Below are 19071 nucleotides of genomic sequence, written 5' to 3'. Positions count from 1 at the left end.
CAAGCGCTAGACCGTGACTCGCTGTACTGAACGGCATGGGGGCAGCGCTTGAGTGCATACACTTGCAGGAAGAACATTAAGTTTGTTTGCTATTTCAAGCGAGTCTTGTTTAAAACATTTGATATTTTTTGGTAGTTAAAAGCTTACTCTTACTATTTTTTAGTATCTGATTGGAGAGCAACTAATCTATTCATAGATATATATGATTAGATGTAGTGCGCTCATGACATTAGCATACAACATCCACCATCATATTTTTCAGGGTATACAATTTTGTTAATCCAACCTTCAATTCAATATCATGACTCCTCCAAAATATTATTAGATTACCAACTTTTAAAGCACGTTTATTCAACGCGCTCAATAATTCCTGATTTCTGTCTTTTTACTTTTTTTCTTTTGTCATTTAATGAAAAACAGCACTTTGTTGGTGATTACCAATGCCAATAAACCTAGAGTTATAGAGTTATACATACATAGAGTTATATATACATAGATATATATATACATAGAGTTATATATACATAGAGTTATATGTACATACAGCTAAAATCTTCTCATTACCAATCTTTAACATATATTAATAATTTACTGATCAAGGGACATTGCGCACATGATGTTATGCAGCCATGTTTTTCCCTTCTCCTCCCAGAGTTTGGATCAACGATCATAATGCAGTACCTAGTAGCTAAACTTTAAACTTCTCACTGGCCGTAGATAAAGGTAGTAATCTGACTGAGCACTTGTCTGCCACTTGTCTACAGTTGCCATATTTCTCCAGTGCATTATGTATGCTCCAGAGGTTTAACAACATATGTATTGTCTATCATCTGAGCTGTGAGTGATTAGCCAGGGGCATACAAAAGTCTTTGACAGACCCAAAGCAGCCACTCGGCCCCCAGAGTCTTACTTCTGCAGCAGGAACCAGTCTAATCAATCATGTGACTAACAAATGCCATATTTAATGTATAAGGACATCTCATAGACCTTTTGAGTAAGAATATAATACAAGTGGTAGCTGCGCTAATCCCATGCCAGTTCTACCTGCTGGATTATTAGTTGGAGCGATTTTATGATGAACTGTTCTCACACCCCTTATGAAGCTTCCACAGCCCCCAAAACAAACACTGACCACCTTTATTCAGCGTCATATAAATTAACAATTGATCTTTAGGGGCTTGGTTTTTAAAGTTTCAAGTTATTAACATCATGCAGTAGTCAACCCACACCAATGGAACTTAAGAAAGTATATATATGCCAAAACTTTAACAAAGAAAATCCCGGGCTACAAAAATGTATATTCTATGATATACAAATAATATAATAAATAAAAATACATATTCTATTAAATAATTATATCGGTAAGGTTGAATGTTTAGCAGAAGATTTGGGTTGATTCAAAGCCTGCTGAGAACATCAGCAAAAACTGATTATTCATGATTTTTAGTTAAATTTTCATTCTCTGTAGTATACCTGAGCTGAACAAGCATGCGTTTCTCTATCGTTAGTGTTCGGTTTAAATTTCAATTGAAATATTGGCCTGTCAACATTTCATATTTAACAAAAATAAAAGTCTCATAATTATTTTATTAGCGAGCAAAAATCTTTCATGCATTGATATTCCTTTGTTGTTCTGAACCTCTTTAATGCAATTTATGGGGATTTTTCAAATATGGAAATTGAAACTCTCTATACAAAACCAAAATTTGAAAATTTAAATTTATCAAAAATCAGTAACTGTGCCAGTGCCTTACTTATGTGTTTGACAGGTGCGGCAGCAGATGGTTTTTTGTTCTGCCAAATCGTTACATAACATTTTAGTCGAGTGCAAATATCCTACCATGTTATGATACTTATGTTATTACATATATATTCACATTAAAACTAAATGCAGATATTAACAAGTAATTATAAATAAACATGTTACACCTGTGATACTTGCAATAGTTCCAGCATCAAGCAATAAACTTTAAGAAGAAAATTTCCTTATTAATAGTTGCTTATCTATTCAATTTGCAAATCTTTGATTTTGAAATAAAGATTTTTTTAATCGTTATTGTGAAAGAGCTGCATTTAATGTGTTATTAATACCAAAATATTTACTACTAACGCCAGATCTTCTTGCGGACATTCCCAAAACATGAATCAATACTTCTCATAAATTAGCAATGTTTTGAGTTACAACATAGCAGCGGTGTTCTAAAATAGGATAGAACCAAGAACCTAGAGAAGGACGAGAGAAGAACTGTCCCTACCTGGCCATGGTAAGCGTAGTCAGACTTCCAATGAAACACGCAAGCGATCTAACAGATCAAATGATGAGAAGAACGATATGTGTCAATAGTCATGATATTGCCATTTAATACTAGACAATTGTGTTGGCAGAAATCACAGTGTTATAAGCGCAATTGTGGGAGGATTAGGTCTGCTCACTGACTAGCAACAACTCGGTCAGTTGGCTATCGATTATAAGTAACCAGCAGGCATGAAATCTCAGCAAAATGGAATGTTTAGCAAATAATCACATTCTCGAATTGTGTAGAAAAAAACTAAAAGTAAACTTTACTAAACAAGATATTATAATTTAAAAACACTCTGACTTTATTTTCTTTGACCTGATTCTTAGGTAAAACACAGTCAATAGGTCAATACATTCCATGCTGACAACAAAAATATATACTTATGTATATGTATTTATCTTAAACAAAAATCTCAAAGTTTCTCTAGGATTCTTCTCCTAACGATTCAACTAGTCAATGGCGTGTTTTAGTTTGCCAGAGAGCTATTTTCCTAAAGAGATCCATGATATAGACCACATTGTGATTATGTTCAGATGTCTTATACTAAATTAACCAATAGGATGAGAAGCTAAAATTGACAGCGACCGAAAATATTTAAAGATAAATTATCCTCTAATCATAGCAGAAGGGACAGACTAGCTTCGAACCGACCAATTGCAGTTTTACATAAGAAAACATTCACTATGTTTCCACGGCGTGCATGGTGCGGATTTGGAACTGTGTGTTTTGTCACAGCCAGCCAAATGTTTAAATGGAATAGCTGGCACAGCATTTTATTGCGCATCATTCGCAAGTGCTGTTTTTAGCATTTGTAAGGATGAAACATACGTTAAAGGTTGACTTGCAACAAAATTCACATTACAGTTATTTGGTATCAAAAGATTCACCATGTCTTACTCTGTTGTTTTGTAGGTGCGAAATATGTGGAAATGTGATTACAAGCTCTTAAAAGCTCAAAAACGAACAGTTAATCGCAGCAACACGAGACCGCTGTAGTTTGGATTCTCTTTTCAAAACGGCTCAAATCTACGGCGGCTTTCCGTTTTTGACCTTGCAATCACATTCCCATATATTTTGCACTTACATCACAACAGAGTAAGACATGGTGAATCTTTTGATACCAAATAACGGTAATGTGAATTTTGTTGCAAGTCAACTTTTAAAGATCTGCGAGTAATTAAACTCGCTTGACTTGCGGATTTTTGCAGCTTTCATCTTGAGAGTGAATTGCGTATGAACTGCATCATGAAAGAAGCATAGCGATTGAGAGACAAATTCTTTATCTCCTTGATATATCACAGGTACCTTGTACAGGTAATCACACATTTGCAGTGCTGAATAATGCTCAAACCAACATACAAGTGGAATACTCTGAAAAATTAAATATTCTTCGAAAGTATACTAGTTCTTTGTTGCAGATATGAGAATTCGCTGCTGGCCTGCTATTTACTTTTTGTTAGATGTTAAGTCAGTGATACCATCCAAAAGCAGATACTAGTACAAGTAGTGTCTGTATTGATAGAGACCTCAAATGTCATATTGACAAGTATGAACAAGCTATTCCTAGTAATCTGTCTCATAGGGTGAAACTTACGCTGAAATTGGCAGCATGCTACAATAGTAACAAGCGGGAATGATGCCATGCAGGCTATCTCGTGCGCTTGACTAAGGTTAGTGCAACTTGTTCCTATTCAATTCTGTTTAAATTGATTTTTACTAGCAGCCTTTGTGACTGTGTTGTTCTCACTTATTTGCTTGTATACAATGTGTAGAGCTTGACATTTTCAATAGACAATTGGATCAAAGCTTGTAGTTAGATTCTAACTTATAATGCGTCGCTTATAACACTTATTTAGAAAAAAAATCTTCTTCTTTGGGGGCAAGAAAAGTGATACAACTATTTGCAGTTTAGTATGATACTTTTTACATCATAAAACAAGAAAGTACAAGGGTGTAACAGAAAGCAACAACGTAGAGAAGGGAGCTAGTTGGGGCTCTGAGGTAGGATTGGCTCATTACTCTGACATCGCCATGACAACAGCAAACACGACAAATTCTACCTCTAATCACACATCTCCAGAATAATGGCTGCATTTTTCAATATTTAAAAGCTTACAGAAGACATCCACTCTTACCTTCTACGAAACCTCGATGACTCCACTCTACATAATCAACAGACAGACAGTTAGAAAGAGAGAGAATGGAAGCACTACGTAAACGCTACAACGCGCAAGCGAGCGCAGATGAGTAACTCCCAATGCAGCTGATGTTAGCATCTGCATATCTAATAATATGCATTGATGGAGCGATAGAATTGATTAGGCCTTGCCCTAAACCATATCATATTAGCACTTGATATATCTATTGTACTCTATCATCACTCTATCAATAAGCTATTACAAATTTACAAATGGCCGGACTTGGATAAGTATTGCAATGTTTTGTACCATAGATGCATGAGTGTGGGATATTCACAGCGGAGCGGTGGCAAGTGCCTGCAGGTGCTATGTACTACTGCCAAGTGCCTGTCTTCCAACACATTATTAGCTCATGTTACAGGTAAACTCGAACAAGCGTGTAATTAGGCAGAGATAAGAGCCCATGCTAAAACACTTCTATCATTGATCAATTCAAGCTACAAGTTTATAAGTTGTCTTTGTGACAGCAATGTAAAACCCCACTGGTAGTACCCATTTTTAGACAAACACTAAATCTATTAAATTACTATAATATTATTCAACTGAATGCATTTTTAAAGATTTAACTGGTTTATACATGTATGATACCCTCACCCGATCCTGTCAGACAAGTTTAGAAACATGACTTATAGCAAATGAAATGAGTGTCTCAGGCAGACTTCAACTGAATGCTGGCTAGTACACTAGTAGTAGTACTCTGATGAATACTGAGTGTACTGAAACTAGAGAACATTGGTATGTGCTGGTAGGCGCATCATAACAGTAGTTGACGGACATACATACTCAATTCCCATCACTAAATGGATCACACAGGCTATCACAGGTTGCCATTATGACGGCCTGGCAAAACATCCTGTTACAACTAACGATTTGTAAAGACTCATTTTAACACTTTGATGTGATGAATACAACTTCTATGTGAATTCTTTAAAATTGTGCAATAAAATGATTATGTCTTCGTATTTAAAACACTGGTCTGTTGCAAATCATTTATATCCTCACTAATGTTGTACAACATAAGTGTTATCTTTCCAGAATTGGAAACTAACAAACAAATGAAATTTTATATTTAATTTAGTTTTATACTTTATATTTAATTTTTATATTTACACTTATGTATGATGAAGTTTTACATTTATATTTATATATAGTTAGGTTTTATATTTAGCATCTAAAACAGCCATTTGAACTTGAAGAAATTAACTCATACGATCGACCTGCAAACAAAAACTAATTTCTTCCAAAATAGGATTCACCTGTTTGCTATACCAGTGTCATGAGAGGCAAGTAGTGGTCACCGTTTCAATCCAAGCATGTAGTACTATGATAACTAATAAAATGCTGCTCTATAGCGGCTGAACTAACAATTTTTAACTCTCATCGTTTGAGTCTACTGCTAACGACTGATTCACACTGTATTGCCCTATGTCGGAGTTGTCCTCTCTGCGATTATTGATGACTATGTGTACAATAAACTGATGGCACTTTTGAAGCAACGCGGATACGTCAAAAAAGTTTGCAGCTGTCAAACTCTTCCAATAGTTAGCCAAGCATCCATGACACCCTGTGCAATGTGCACCATTTTGGCAGCGGGGCTGTCGCTGATTGCTTGATCTATTTTTTGAATGATAGTTGCTGCGGGACTAGTATTTCGTCATTGCCCTGAGCTCATTATATAATGAGAATGTTATGTCGCAGACAATTCGCTGATGTAAACGCAAATGGATTTGTGACAGAGTGAACATTGTTATCACAGACGATCACCGATATGTTGTGCGATTAATGCCGACATAAGGTAATATATTGCGAACCAGCCTTGAAGATAATTGATTAGTCCCTTATGAATTCTCTCTAACGTCAAGGTCATAAAACTCACCCATACTCACATCAACTAGCACAAGAGAAGTGTAGAAGAAAAATCGCCTTTAGCTATTTCATCATAAAGACCAGAATACTTGTAGTATATAATATTAGCTCCACTCATCCTTGTGACGTAAGAAATAATTTTTGGAAAGAAAAAGGTGGAAAAACTAAATGGACATGTTTATTGTCTGAACCAGCATGTAAACACATGACTAGCTTTGACTTACAGCCAAAGCATAGAGCTGCAAGTGTGCTGAACATCTATGAAGGCTGTAGTTATGATAAACGGCTCATTTTTCACAAGCAGCCCTGATAGCTTAAGATTTCATAAACTAAATTTGATGTACATACTAATCAAATTTAGTTGAAGTTTATCAACCCCTGTTATCAATTTGTCTCTGTTGTTAGACTTTCATCGTTAAGTGATCAACTTAGAGAAACTTTAGAATAAACTAAATAAATTATTTTTGTTTTTGAAAATATACAAACGATACTAAAAAATGACAACCATTTTAAAATGACCTACATTTATGACCTACATTTATGACCTACATTTAGTCATGAAATGTATGTAATAAATGTAAGTCATTTAAGACTGGCTGTCATTTTCAAGTATTTCTTGTATATTTTCAAAAACAGAAAACAATAATTTATTTAGGTTAATCTACAGTTTCTCTCCAAGAGATTTTCTTTCCAAAGATTTTGCTTTACGTTTTCCTCTTTGTCCTTTCTAACAAACGGTCTAGCTTATTCCTTATTTTAATGTTTGTCCCTTTTAAGAATATTTTTGGGTGTGGATATCTGTAAAGTAACCTTATCAAATAAAATTTATATCAACGAGGTTTATAAATAAAGGTATAATTTTTTAAGTGATTTAAGCTTTTGTGTGAAACTAGTAACTCCAAACTAAACTGAGCAGGAAGAAACAACATCAGCTTTTTGTACAACTTCTCATATCGTCCTAATAATGAGGCCGCGACTGAGTTTATGTCAGCTTCAAGTTTGAAAGTTTGATTGGCCAATATTTAGCCTGGTCTTAAATTAAAAATATCTCAAGTTTTTTTTATCAATAGGCGCTAAAATTATTTATGTAATATTTTGGCTGATGCAGCATCTGCCAACCACTAGCAGACAGTTTGCCTAAGAGTGATAAGTCATTTAAGCATTGTTTTACCTTGAGAAGGCAAATCTTTTTTAATCAAGTGATACAATGATAAACAAAGTAAGCAAAAGTTAATTTTTAAAATATTATATTATCTTTAGTCTTGTACTCAGCTTCAAATTATCCACTAGTTCGATAAAAATTTAATGTTTTTATTTGTTAGATTGAATCTGTCTGCATTAGCCATTCATAAGCAAAAGGGAACTTGCATAATGGCCAACTCAATGACTATGACTGGTTGAAACAAACTTACAGAATTCATGACATCTATTTTTATACCTAATATGGGACAGCTAAATAGTTATGCGTACTGTTAGAACTCATTGCTGGCATCTTCCTAACTTCTTCCCATGACTGACAAGTTTCAATAAAAGTACGTTATCCTCAGACTAGTTCCCATTTGGTAAATCCTGCCGTGTACTCAGACAGTAAATTGCTGTGGGCTAAAAATTGTTTGTCAAGGATTCTGGTTCCTCATATTATGAAACTAGTCATAGAGATTATGTCCCTCTGCTGCCATTCTTTGGCTTTATTTGCAATCGGTAAGTTACTAGTATTCATCAGGAGTGACCTACTTATGGTTCTTGATGTTTGAGAAGAAAAAAGTAGCCCAACAAGTTCTGGTAATAATAACTGTTTATTTGAGCTATGCGATGTTCACATTTATAAGAGCACTGACTGTGAGTCTAATATCATTTGACGTTTGCCCTTGTCATCTTCTCTCTTTCAAATGAAATTATTCATAAAGATAAATCATTTTATAATAAAAGATAATTTATATAATTGCTTCAAAACATTGTTCTGAACTTCTTTTGCTTAATAATTTTAGATATTGATCCCAACAGGATTATTGCTTGAATCTGTATTTTGATCTCAGTAGTTTTCTGCTCTTTTTTGCTAAACCAGATTAATAGTTGTTATGAGTTGAGAGGGTTTCTATGAAATCTGTCTATAATTCCATAGAGAATGTGATATTAATGTATGATAGCTTGTGAGTAGAGTTGAAGCGGCTATATTTAGAAAAATATTAGAGATGCTAGATAGGGAACGTTTTGTTCAGCTACTATCATGAGGCTGGTACATTTCAATTACTTATAAACGAAGAGCCTATTTGAGAGAGAGAGAGAGAGAGAGAGAGAGAGAAAGAGAGAGAGAGAGAGAGAGAGAGAGAGAGTGAGAGTTAGAGGGAGAGGGAGAGAGAGAGAGAGAGAGAGAGAGAGAGAGAGAGAGAGAGAGAGAGAGAGAGAGAAGGAGAAGAAAAGAGAGTGAGAGAGAGGGAGAGGGAGAGAGGGAGAGGGAGAGGGAGAGAGAGAGAGAGAAAGGGAGAGAGGGTGAGGGAGAGAGAGAGGAGAAAAGAGAGAGAGAGGGAGAGGGAGAGAGAGAGCTCTGACTAGTGTGTTATTATCATATATGCTTGCATGAGGTAAATATGGGAGCTATTTAAAAATCATAATATCCCTGTCGCTCAAGCTAGATTTGGCTCTCTGCTTTTACAATAATCACAAACTACTCATCGCTGTGGTGTTGAACTGATTTCCCAACAGCTGATCTCATTGGTCTATGTATTACATTATTATATTTATATATTATATATTTTCTAACATATAACAAGAAGCATCAAAATAGGTGTTTGAAGTAATAACGCTTGAGGGATGTATGATTAATGGTTGCAATTTTCACTCACATTTTTATAATTTTTGCCTTTTGGTAGAGATTATTGCTCGTATTTGATGCAACGTTTGATGTGAGTTAAAGGTTCTTCAGAAACATTGGGGTGGTTTTTCAGTTAATAACATTGCATAGCTTAAACAGATAGCTATTATTGCTAGAACTTGTTGGACTCCTTTTTTCTTCTCAAACACCAACAATCATAAGTAGGTCACTCCTGATGGATGTTAATAACTTACTCATTGCAAATAGAGCTAAAGAATGGCAGCAGAGAAACATGGTTTCTACGACTAGTTTCATAATATGAGAGACCAGAATCCTTGACAAACATATTGTAGCCCGTAGCGATTTACTGTCTAAGTACACTGCAGGATTTACCAAATAGGAACTAGTCTAAGGATAACGTACTGTCATTGAAGCTTGTCAGTCATGGGAAAAAGTTAGTAAGGAGTCAGCGATGGCTTCTAACAGTACGCGTAACTCTTTGCATTAGGTCTAAAACACATTAACTGAAGAATATATATTGTTATTAATATCAAATATGCGATTACAGGCTCATCATATTTATATGGATCCTAAATTAGAACCTAGACTTTGTTAATAATAGTAAAGCTGTGAATGAAGAGTCAGTGAAATTATAAATGAAGTCATATCTATAGCAAACTAATTACCTTCTTTAACAACTGATCAACCATTTTGCTCATTTGCGCTTGGTGGGATAATAAAACATCTGCTGGGTAAAAAGTTGTGTGAAAACTAACAAAACAACTTCATTAATAGTCTAAGAAGATGGACTGAAAACCTGGTTATAAGGGCGTGTTCGCAACTTTCCATTATTAGTAAATAAGCAATGCTCTACCTGCTATAAATTGTACTCAGATCTGGGTGATTTTTCTAAATACTTAAAAAACTAAAGTATTATAGACCAGCGACCATATCTCTCAGTTAAAAGGAGTTGAGATAAAACATGTATAAGGTAAATCAATCATTTACTGTAGCATGTGTATTGGACTAACATTGTTTGTTGAGTTAGACAGGTTATAGAATTTGCGCAGGATTCATATTTTGTCGTAAACCTCAACTACAGTGAAATGAATTGAGCAGTTTACATAGCCAGACTGGCAAAGAAGAAAGAAGAACGATTCTCAGTTTATACAAAAGTCAGCAAATGAAGTAATAGTTCCTATTGTTTAAGATTTACAGGCTTGTGACTACTTAGTTTCCTTCAGCATCTAATCATATAGCAAAGTGACTGCATGCAGAATCGCCGCTCTCTTTTCAATCTGTCAAATAAACTGTGTACACATTTCACAAAATATTTTTCTAAAGATGCATTTTATATCAAAACATTTTTACCTAATTAACATATAATTCTATCATTTTTTGATGAAAGCAATAAATTAACGAGAATGTTTCGACACGCACTAAACTCATCGTTCTTAATATTTAACAGTGCAGTATATATCGTATGTTACAAGACGTTGAAACATTCTGGGCTCTTAATTTCACAAGTGAATTATTACCAGTACCGTTGAGTTAATATCGGTACCAGATATTTGTTGTTCTTACTATGACAACACCGCAATAGCAAAATATTATCACAGCGAGCTTTATTAAAAAATGCCTTAGTTTTATCTGACAAGTTTTATGTTTTTCGTATATTGTGCACCTCGATTAAACCTTTGTTTGCATTAATTTTGGTAAAAATTGAGTCACCTGCGTATCAAAGACCAGACTAGGTGTAAAGTTAAATCTTCACACCGGTTAGTTAGGAAGAGATCGCTAGTGAAATCAACTATGTAAACCGGTGATCGCTAGTAGAGCTACTAGCACAGCTTACTAAAACTAACATTAGCCTGTGAACCAGCTTATTATCACAGAGTCTATCTATTTAATTTTTATAAGAATAAAATGTGACCTTTCAAAGAAGACAAAAATCTTAAAAAAGAAACATTTTAATGCAATTCATTTAAAATGTTTACAATTTGAAAGTATTATTTCTTCTTTTATATTTACACTATTTTTACTGTTTAGCAGTCCATGAATCTGAAAATCTAATTTGCCAAATTAGATTCTAAACTCAATTCTGATACGTCATTTTACAATTTTCAAATCCTGTGTAAACTATGCTCAGAATATTTATAATTATCCATCCACACATATAACAAACATCGTTATCCATGTCGTGACACCAACATACTTCATCCACCATCGTATGTTTCAGTTTATGAACTTGCTGTTACTACAACCTTCAAATCACTATCCCTACTCCTCCGCAATACTATTAGGTTACCAACTTTTAAAACACTTCTGTTCAACACACTCAACAATTCCTGTCTTTATTTTTGTCTTTCTTTTGTCATGTAATGAAAAACATCTTTTTGTTGATGATTACTAATGCCAAATAAAAAGTTATACATACATAGAGTTATATACATACATATATACATACATAGAGTTATACATAAATAGAGTTATATACATAGAGTTATATATACATAGAGTTATACATATATAGAGTTATACATACATAGAGTTATACATACATAGAGTTATACATACATAGAGTTATACATACATAGAGTTATACATACATAGAGTTATACATACGTAGAGTTATATATACATAGAGTTATATATACATAGAGTTATACATGCATTTGTTAGCAGCGATAAACTAAAAGCTGATATTCTGCTGTAAACATCTGTTCCATTCTACTCAGCGCCTCTCCTAGTAAACCCAACTAGTTAAAGCTGCTCTAGAATAGAAAAGAGCTAATATAATGCACTTGACTATTTTCGCTCGCTCAAATTTCGTTCCCGAGTACCCTCAACCATCCCAGCTAAAGACAAGAAAAAGATGCATGTTTCACATGAGATTTTACCTTTTAAATCTCGTCAGCTCAGCTATGACATCGCTGTAAACTTTTGCAAGATGCCTACGACAGGCGATATGCCATAATTCAGCAGACATTACCACAGACTGATGAAAGCGATTGAAGCCATAATACTGAATATAAGTCTGAACTCACTCTGCCTTAGATGTACACTTGCAACTGCTTCTCTTAACTCTCCACTTGTAAAATCACATTTAAACACTTGCATGCATATCAGTTGCTCTCCTGAGAGGACAAACGTTGTTGAAGACTGCCTAATGCAATTGTGTTGTAGGTCGAGGCGACGTGATCTGATATTTCGATATTGATGTGCATTAGTAGTCACTCATTATTCATAATAGTGTGTAGGAAGTTGAATCTAGGCATCGGTAGGACAACCTAGTACGTATAAACCGCTAAATCTATAACAACGTTATATACTCCCACAGCAGGATAATAGTAAGACAGAGCTTAATTTGCTATGATGTTACGTATTTCCCTCTGGCTGGATATTCTGAAAGCTTTAAGTATCTCTACCATAAGAACTGAACTAGGTCCACTTTTTTATCATTTGTGATGCTCAAACAAAATAAATTTAGAATTATGGCAGCTAGGGTCAAAGGCCATGAAGCTGTTCGGATTCAACTTACCTACTTGAACACGCAGTGAACTGGAATTATTGGTCAGCAGGTACAGTTATGTTTTATAGTCAATGATGCCAAAAACAGGCTTTTAGCAAGAGAATCTAATGGAATGATGGCTGCTACTCTTTAATATAGGGAGAGAAGTGTCTTTTTTATATTGAATGAAAGTTTGTTTGCTAAAACTTATGTATTTGAAGACAAAGTTTTAACAAGTCCAGCAACTGACGTTTATAAACCTAACAAAGCTTTTTGACAGAAATATTAAAGAGTGGACATAAACCTGTGATTCCCTATGAGTAGAGTTGTGTGCTCTTGTAAGCCACACCAATAATGCTACCAGATGTTAATATATGACTATGCATTGATGAACTAGGACACTTACTTATGAGTATGTTATTTAACAATTCATCTACAAATCTAACAATTTTTAAAACCAAATCATAATACAGTATTTATTGTTTAGTACTCATGTTTGTAACAATAATTTTAATAGGAATTTACAGTGTTTATTAAAATAGTCAACCAGGTGCTGAAAATAACAACATCATGTAATTTTTGGGAATCTTTCAATTGTTATGACTAAACTCATTCAAAACAGCACTAATCTAAATAACAATATCTGGTATGTATGGCCACCTCTACAAATGACCTCTTACATTTACATTTTACAACTTATTAAAATGTGCAAATGAGTTGAGTAAATGAGTTGAGCAAATGAGTTGAGCAAATGAGTTGAGCAATGAGTTGAGTAAATGAGTTGAGCAAATGAGTTGAGTAAATGAGTTGAGCAAATGAGTTGAGCAAATGAGTTGAGCAATGAGTTGAGTAAATGAGTTGAGCAAATGAGTTGAGTAAATGAGTTGAGCAAATGAGTTGAGTAAATGTGTTGAGTAAATGAGTTGAGCAAATGAGTTGAGTAAATGAGTTGAGTAAATGAGTTGAGCAAATGAGTTGAGCAATGAGTTGAGCAAATGAGTTGAGTAAATGAGTTGAGCGAATGAGTTGAGTAAATGAGTTGAGCGAATGAGTTGAGTAAATGAGTTGAGCAAATGAGTTGAGCAAATGGTTATTTCCAAAATAGGATGGCTGAAGTTTTTGAAACATCTTGGCTTTGTAAGGGAAAATAAGATGAACATGCATGAAAAATATAAATGACATACAAAATATACAAGAAAAAATTGGTAATAATAAATACATTAGTTTTTACTTTTAAGATAAAGTGAATTAAACTACGCGTCTGTACTTTCGTATCAGCCCTCACCTGTAGCACTATGACAACACTTCTATTTCCCTGTCACCAAAATAAAATAACAAAAATCTCTTTTCACTGGTTACTTTTTATTAACTTATTTTTTAATTTTATGTAACAAATTTTCAAGATTATGGTGTATCCCTATAAAAATATTTTATATAACCTATAATGATTTTAATGTATAACATGTTAAATTTACATGAGGAGGTTGCACTATATGAGATATTTGTATTTATCTCCCTTGTCTTATTTTATGGATTGTCTTATACATAATGCGTGTTTGCAAAGTGCTTACCTTCAGTAGGATTGCGGAAGCAAAATAAACTATTTTATTTACTTGTTGTGTTTCACTGATTAATTTTCAAAACATTTAGCCCATTAAGGTTTTGTGGAATCTTCATTTAAAAGCGATTAGATGTAAATAAAAACAACTAAGAAACTTTGCTAAAGAATAGGAGGATTTGAACACTGGTATAAATTACGCAACAGTAAAGAGATGAAAACTCCCAAAAGATTAGACCACAAACTAGCCGTATTTATAGACTTACTGTTTTGGCGGTGCCTGAGATGCCGATGGGCTAGTTGAAGCTAGAGTTGAATACATAGAGAAGACAGTTGTTTTTCCTTACACTGAGAGAGGAACACTCAAGAATGTTGATATACTGAGTGATCAAGAAATCAGACAGAAGATACAAACCTACAATAAATCAATATCAGACATGTACATGTAGCTGAAAAGAGAACAGATTTCAGGATGAATTAACATCACCCACACCTGTGGGATAATACACATTTAAATTGTTTTGGAACCAAAGCTCAATAGCCTACGAGATACATAAGTGACTATTATCTAAAAAATTAGACATAACCCTGGCCTACCAACTCGGACATAAATATATAAACAGATTAATTTTACGGGAACAGTTTTTTAGCACTTGTAGTTTGTCAAAAATATAGTGATTGGTCTGATAATCTCCAGCACTTGCATTAATCAGATTACAAACCTATACAACAGAACATGGGAGTTTTTCAAGTTTACACTTGACTTCGACTTTTTACTTTTTTGATGTATATCAAACAGTAAATGTGAGTCCATCAAAAACCAAAACAAACAACTTAGACATAAACTGCCTGGTAATGACCGCCATCGTATATGTTAAGAAGACAACTCCAAAATCTAAACAGACAGTTGTTGATTTACTACATATCTCTGTTATTGGCTGAAGATTGCCTTACATCAGAGCAATAAGCTATTTACATGATACTGACAATATGTACTTTCCATCTACAATACTTGAATGAGGCTTAACCGTTAACTGATCTGTAATGTTTTTCATCAACCTTGGCTAAACGAATGTATTCACTTAGATTTACATCAAAGCCATAACAGCTGAGTGACTCGCAATACATTGAGCTGTTGTGCAGGTCTATCTGCGATTTTCAATTTGACTTACAACCATAGACTTTTAGCTGATATCATCATCCTCACAAAGTAAAATATCCATTTTGGTTGTCATCTGCTTACATATCATCATGAGTTACGGACAGTTACAAAGTATAAACAATATATTTCAAATTTATGTTGATGAAGAAAAGTATTTAAGACAAGTAATCAGAAAAAAACTTATGAACAAACATCAAAGAATATGAAAGGAAATTTATTACATATGAATTTCAATTGTTTATTGTAGTCAAGTAATTTTGGTTTGAAATCATTCTACGTATATACCAAGGATTTACATTGAACTCAGAGTAAAATAAAAAATGAAATGAATTCTGTGAAAACGTCATCAACTAGAATGATCCATGAAGTTGTTTAAAGTAGATGTAAATAAAGTCTCATTGAGTACTTCAAGTTGAATTGCGAATACATAAAGTACGACAGTACTGTTCAGCCCTAACCACTCCTCCAATTCAATTTAACATCGAAAAATTATATTTGGTTTTTTTACGAACTGAACTTGTTTAAGTGATTTATTTTTCTTCTATAGACTATCTTTTCATATACAGACAGTTCAGTGTGTTCTTTTTAATATCTTATTATCACCCATTACCCACCAGTCGGCTGCAAAGGTTGGCCTATATTAACATTACTTTAATCAAATGTGATGAGCAGGTGAAGTCAGCATATCAGAGATGAGGCATAAGCAAGGTTGAACCCTAAAATATTGACTAGTAAATGCATGTAAGGTTACAAATGTGATACTAACATTCACCTGCTACAAGAATAGATCATCATTTTATAGACTGCTATAACGACGTAGCAAATGCGTATGAAATGACGTGCGATTGTAACGATACGCATACAAAACGGATTGGCCAGCTGCGAAAAATCATTCTTGGAGCAGTAGCAGAATGCAGCAGCTACATGTATCCTACATTCTGGAAAACCTGTCGATAAGACCAGACGGAATGTATAGTAAACAATTGCAAACATATTTAAAAAAAAAAGTCGTGAGATGCAGAAAAAAGATTTGTCACGACTTAATTTTTTTGCAAGCACTTAGTTGCCTAAAGTGTATTTAGTGTAGGGTAAATATGAGACAGTGAGAGTAAAATGAAGGAGGATGTGGAAGGTCTCAACTATGTCTGCGCATTAGTAATGAGGCTTCTCTTTCACCAGATTCGGTAAACAATCCCGCTGCCTTGACTTCATTATGCAACAGGCAGTGTATCTACTGCAGTATCAGCAACAAATCCTAATAGAAAAAAGACCTAAAGGCTGGTTTACACTATATCGGCTGTATTTCAACATGGTCCTCTTAGCAAACATTTGTTGATTATATGCAGAATAGAAAGTTTACAGCTCTCAAACTTTCCAGATAGTTCACCGAGCACCCGCGACAGCATGTATAATGTGTACAACTTCGGCAATGATGATTGGCTGTCACAGATTGCTCGATCTCTATATTATTTCATGACAGTTGCTGCGGGACTAGGATGTAGTTGACGACGTTGTATAATGAGAAACTATGCTACAGGCATTTTGCCAATGTAAACGCTGATGAGTTTGTGATAGCGTGAACATTGTTACTACAGACGATCATTAAAGTATTGTGTGATATAGTGTGAACCAGCCTTAAGCTAGGCTGGACCGGTGCACAGGCTAGGTCATGACTGATTACCAAGACAGCTAATATACTTGCAACTCTATGAAGGAAAGATAAATCAGGGCAGCCCAAGACTGAGATAAAAATATGTAGCTTAATGTAACAAGAAGTTGTGGAAACTAGACACAGATGGCAAAAGAAGGCAGAAAGCTACATTTCAGAAAAATTATAGACTATATGAAAGTCAGTGAGAAAGCTTAAACCATAAGACTGTCATTGTTGATATGACTGACTGCAATAGAAATCAGGAACAGATGCCTTATTACGTGTGTCCAACCTACCTCTCTCGGTCTGACTCTACATGTCACTGACTCAGATATTTCTGACAACTTTAGCCTTGTAGTTAAACTTGATAGCAATAGAGAATAAACTAGATATAGACTGAAGGTTCTTTCATCATGATCAGTGAATTTAAACAGCCGAAATCAGCAAATCTACCGACTTATTTTCTGTAGACACTAGCTGCACTAAAAAGTGTTCTTAAAATGTACTGACAAGACGCTGCATATTCACTCAGAGGCTGCGTGAAACTGACGGACTTTATGCACAAGGAGTGTATGATGTATCTCAAGGAGGAATCATGAAGCGTGAAATAACTGCTGCATTATTGTCACAGCTACTATTTAGCTAACATGCATCAGATCAAAACCCAAGCATGTATGTTTTCTTGGTTGTAATACACGAACAGCATCACAGTCCTAAATATGACTATACTAGATGAATGCCCGGCATTGCACAGGTAATAAAAGAAGTTTTGGAACAGAAAATTTACTTTTAATCAACATTTATCATTCTAACGCTTAAATGAAGGCGTCTGTTTATTGTTGTGTAATTCATACTGCACTGGCTGCAGTACCTATTACAGCTCTATACTGATTGCAATAGTCTTACTGCCCATGTGAGTTTAAGCATTTTCTTCTGGTCAGCTATTCTAGAATAATGCTAGCTGAAGTGTTTAATGTGAATTCATGAAAGATTGCCATGTGTTATGAGTATGTGCTCAATTTATCTATTTAGCCAGTCGGACAGTGTAGTGTAATGGATAAATGGAAATCCGCAAAAATGGAGGTTTAAAGTTAAAATCCAGTGAAGGTTTTTCCTTAAAACTGTGTCTCTATAACTGGACACACAGACAGACAAACAAAAGATAAACAAACACTGAGATTTATATCGTAGATTTAAAAATGTATAAGTAAGGATCTCATCTGACAGCAAAGATAGCCAATCATGAAAATGCAAACAAAATATTTTGGAGAGTTGCCGCATTTTATACATGCATTTCATTGACAATATTCCAAGCATAGTTGATACCATTTTGTACAACTTTGACCTGTCGAGACATCAAAGGTGTTACTTATATGAGCAGCAGAACCCTATTGCAGTAGTAAACAGCTGACTTTCAGACTCCGGTCAATAACTAATACCAACTAAGAGTATGTCTTTTAGCCTTCACATAATTTAAATCTTAAGCTAACTTGTCAACACATTACCACACTCGACATTCCTTATTTTAATTACCTCTTCTACCCTCCTCTTCTACTGGTGGCCATAGGCGGGTTGCCTATGGCATGTCATCAGCGTAAAGTTCCTTGCCAATTTGGCTAAGGAAAATTAATAGTCATGATGGTTTTTTAGGCTGCTCTGAAGCAGTACTTGCTGGACTCTCTGGAATAGATTTGTTCTGATTTTTTATCTCTTAGACAACCGTGCTTTCTTCTTTAACAATCTCAACTGTTAACTCAGAAACTGCTCCTCGAATAGCCATGCTACTGCCCATATGGTCCCTGATTGCAATTTACTTTTTTATCATCTTGTTATGTGAAGATTTAATGTAATATAAAACAAACAAACAAACAAACAAACAAACAAACAAACAAACAAACAAACAAACAAACAAGGTGTGTCTGACTTTCACACTAGCACCTTGACTAGCCATGCTTTTGTGGGCTGGGGCCTGCATCGCTACTTTCATTGCTAATAATTGATAATATATTCACT

The sequence above is a fragment of the Watersipora subatra genome, chromosome 4 (assembly GCF_963576615.1).
Source record: "Watersipora subatra chromosome 4, tzWatSuba1.1, whole genome shotgun sequence".
Taxonomy (NCBI): domain Eukaryota; kingdom Metazoa; phylum Bryozoa; class Gymnolaemata; order Cheilostomatida; family Watersiporidae; genus Watersipora; species Watersipora subatra.
The sequence above is the reverse complement of the archived record's forward strand: the minus strand, read 5'-3'. Positions refer to the sequence as shown.